Raw genomic sequence first — 4,673 nt, 5'->3', positions numbered from 1 at the left:
TTTCTGTTTGTTTTTTATACCAACCCACGGTAGAAATTATGTAATGACAGTCGGCTAGCGTATCGCACCGATTGGGTAAGTTCCAACGCGTATCATCGAAGGTACAAAGACCCAACTTGTTAACGTGTAAACGTAGAGTTGATGTTGATGACTTCTAATTCAGTTCCTTTTGCACATTTTAATTTTGTTTCCGAAGAAACACTCTATATACATGTTGCGTCTTAAATCACTTCTGATGGTTAATTTTGAGATACCTTAAGCTATCTGTTTTTCTTTCATGCCGTTCCATAGGACGGTGAGATGGTCTACTTTTATCTGTGTATGCACGACATGGACGTACGAGTACATTTTTGCAGGGAGTCTCATACACTCTGTAATGGGTTGACTTTCCGTTTCATCCTTAAAATATCCGGGTATCCTTTTGTTGTTGTTGTTTTTTTGTTTTTTTTTCGTGACAGCGATGTCCGGTGGGATGATTGGACAGATCGAACAGGTGACTGTCCCAATATATGTCGTCATAGACATCTGGACATTGAACGTGGTATAGGAGAATATCAGTATATTTCATGAGTAATTGTATACCATCCCCGTATTTGGGTTCTACAGTACTTGTAATAAACCTCGTACATGATACATTTCGACAGATCTAGAATGGTCAGGTCCTACCGGGTTTGTTCAAACTTAATTGATTTTGCCGTTGTTTTGACTATCAAGTCCTCGTTTATGATGATGAATCTTTGTAACGAATGTCTTGCCACATATTTTTTTTTGTCCGTATTAACCAGCTTGATGTCGACTCGAGATCGCATATTCTTCATGGTCTTACCAAACACGGCATTATTCATGTGTTTAAAGAAATCGTGTACGAATTCGTTCTTACACGAAGCCCTTTTGGATATATTGAAATGTATGTACAAGTGGCACCAATATTTTTATCTGAATTGCAGATTTCTGTGATTTTTTTATGGTTTTTAAACCAACTTGTTTCAATCTAATTAAACTATAGATGGTCATTCTCACTACGTTACAAAATGTTTAGTTTCACGTTCTGTGCATGTGCGTAATCGACATCTGGTACGCTTGACTGACTCAATGAACTACAGCATATACTTTCTCGTTTTTTGTCTACGTACTCGTATCGATATACGCGTTATCTGAGAAGCAATTTGGCTTCTGATGGACTAAACTCTCCGGAGAAGTTCTAGAGTTGTACTAAACCCTCTTTGGCGAGGTTTTCGGTTAGAGTCTCTAAGCTCTAAGAAATGAATTGGAAAGAGTCTAGGAATCAAATGTTGCCCAAACTGAAGGAAATATACTTTTCCGTCGTGTTTTGAATGCAATTGAATTTCTTATTGTTGTATTGCCCTATGCTTCAGCCAGAATGTGCCCATCGTGAAAAGCACACGATATGAATGTGGGATATTTGGATTTCAAATTGCATTCGTTATGTGCGGAACCGCGGACAAACATTAAACCAGTCACTAACTAAACCTCACACTATATAGACCGGACACAATATAAACCAGTCACTAACTAAACCTCACACTATATAGACCGGACACATTCTAAACCATTTACTAACTAATCCGTACACTATATAGACCGGACTCAATCTAAACGAGTCATTAACTAAACCTCACACTATATAGACCGCACACAATATAAACCAGTCACTTACTAAACATCACCCGATATAGACCGGACTCAATCTAAACCAGTCACTAACTAAACATCACACTATATAGACCGGTCACAATCTTAACCAGTCACTAACTAAACCTCACACTATATAGACCGGACACACTCTATACCAGTCAATAACTAAACTTCACACTATATAGACCGGACACAATCTAAACCAGTCACTAACTAAACCTCACACTATATAGATATAGATAAGTATCCATCCACGTAAATATGGTATATCATATACACGTCTCTTCCAGTAGGTAGAAAGTTGTAGTTATCCAAACGAATCAGTCCTGGATACATTTATTATGAAGTGTTTACAAAGGGATACTATAGTAACGTGACCCTGGGGTCAGGGTCTGCTGAGAGTAGCCAGATCACACCTGCAGACCAGTCAATTTTAAACAAAGATGCACCCTGTACATGAGAAGTACAAATATACTTGATAGAACTATCCCGTGAAGTAATTCGACTATGGTTGAGAAGATGAATTATTTATATGACCATATCCGTAAACTGTAAAACGAATGTAGCCTTGCCCAACTACATATAGATTACGATACGATAGCTATGAATTAAATCAGTGTTTTACTTTCCATTGTAATTTAGCACAATGGTGTCTCAAAAATTGCGAAAATAATCCGGTAATGTTCAATGGTCTTCTGTTTTTATTATCGTCGTGTTTTCTGGGTCACGTTCTAATAACCGACGCCACGAAATGCCATACACAGCTAATGGACCGAAGTGTTATCCACTCCAAACCTCCACTTATCGGCTATAGATGCCTGATTCTATAGCACGTGGGCTTCCTACGTCATCAAATTCATTTCCCGCGAAGTTACTGGGAAATCTAAAACAATTCTTCAAATGAAATGAAGCGAAAGAAATGGAAAACGTCTAAATAAAAGCATCGTGATCAGTATTGAGTACAACGTTCAAGTTCATTTTAGATAATTGCTACTATTCGCTAACATAAAGCATTAGTAATTTAAATGAAATTATTTCAAAATCCATATTTCGTTTCTATTATAATCTTAAAATTTGTATCACAAGATCATTTAGAAGCTTTGCAGTACTTACTCTTCCAAACGCACAGATGCTTTGATTTTAACAAAGATGGCAACCTGAAGCTGCAAGGCGGTTTGGATTGGAATTAAATTGCGTATATTTCGGCAAGTAAACATCGTACAATGTTCCCGTATGGTCAGATCATTTAATGTTGTCATTATGTATTCAGAACAGTTGTTGTCTAGTCGCTACGGTCATTAACATACAAATTCGGATTATTATATAAATATTTATTTAATTATTACGCTTACCGGTGATAAGTATTTAATATTTAAATAAGCTACCGTATCTAACCCCCGTGTTTATTGAAGAATAACACAATCTATATAAGATAGAATGAGTTTTATACTTTTTTATTCGGGGAAAATAAAGTCTTTCTTCGATAAAGCACTTGACAAAGTCTGAGTGCATAGAACCAAATACAAAGTAATGTTCATGATATTTTTTCTATTTATAATAACATTATCTTTGACCTTTGACTTTCAAGTCTGAAGCTACATGTAGTAAGCAAATACTTTCTATAGTAACAATGATCTTGACCATCGGGCCCTTACAAGTTATCCCGGAAAGCAGGCACAAGGTAGAACTTGATAACTTCTGATAAGCGCATTCAGTTCATCTGAAATCATAATATATTGTATTTCAACTGATTTTCAATTTATAGAAATAGTGACATTGACCATTAACCTGGAGGTCTGAAAGAGGAACTAAGGTATTATGTAGCAACCAAACAAGACGCCCTATGGGCCTCTATCAATGACCTTCTTCTCTGGACCTCCTGGCTATTGAGGAAAAAGTGTTTTAATATTTTAGCATGTTTGACTCCTGTGACTGTATGTCAAGGTAATTCATTGTAACAATCCTTGTATCATTTTACCACAGCATACTTCAGGCCCAATATCAGGTCACTTGGCCTCTGGGTTATTGAGTAGAAGATTTTCAAAATGTTTGCATGTATGGCCCCTGTGCCCTTTAATGAAGGTAAAGATCATTCATTCAAACAAAATTGGTAGACTTTCCGGCAAGTGATTGAGTTGAAAATAGACAGACAAATAGAGACCATTTCATTTTAGGTCACCACATCTCATGATTTGGGACCATAGCTACAAAGTGTTCATTTGAATGGAAGAATCTCCCTTTTGGTCTCGTCCCTCCCCCTTGGGAGCTTGCAGAGTATTTTGAGAGAAACTCAAGTAAAAAAAAAAAAAAAAAAACAACAACAGCCAAGTAATGCTCACGAACAAGTTTGAAAACATTTTGATCAAGTTAGCCGTACAGATGAAGAACAACTTAACAGGGATGTTCTCTTAGACTATTTGCCCTTTCTGGTCCCTCCCTTCCACCATAGAGGAATTATGTCTTCTATCATAAACTGACGCAATTAGATGTATAACCACCAGGGGAAAACTGTTAGGTAACCTTAAGAATGAAAAAGCAAAGGGACATAATTAGTGATGTGATAAATATAATACAATTTTGAATTAGGTATGTGCTGATCTGACAAACCAGCGAATTCAAGATGTCCAACACCACCAGTATGGGAAAGAGGTATGGCGCTTATTGGCCTGTTTCGACCTAACTGTGACCGTTTTCAAAATTAAAAAAAAATGCTTAAAACTGAGTTTTTGAATACAAATCTTAAATCTATAACATATAAATACTCTTATTTGCCAAAAACCTGTTTGTTCATTACAATGGATATTTCATTAAATGACCGTAAAGTTGCATCATCGGGCAATTTGCAACTTTCTAGGGGGGTTTCCCGCATTCATATCATTTTTTGACTTAGAGCGCATCGGAAGACCAACTTTTACAATGTCTTATTTTATTCTATGTACCAAAAGACAACTTAAATCCTATTCTTAAAAAGTAGTTGTTTCCTCGATGCCTGTACAAACAGTATGCGTAAGTCCGAT

The sequence above is a fragment of the Pecten maximus genome, chromosome 13 (genome assembly GCF_902652985.1).
Source record: "Pecten maximus chromosome 13, xPecMax1.1, whole genome shotgun sequence".
Taxonomy (NCBI): Eukaryota; Metazoa; Mollusca; class Bivalvia; order Pectinida; family Pectinidae; genus Pecten; species Pecten maximus.
Note: the sequence above shows the minus strand (reverse complement) of the source record.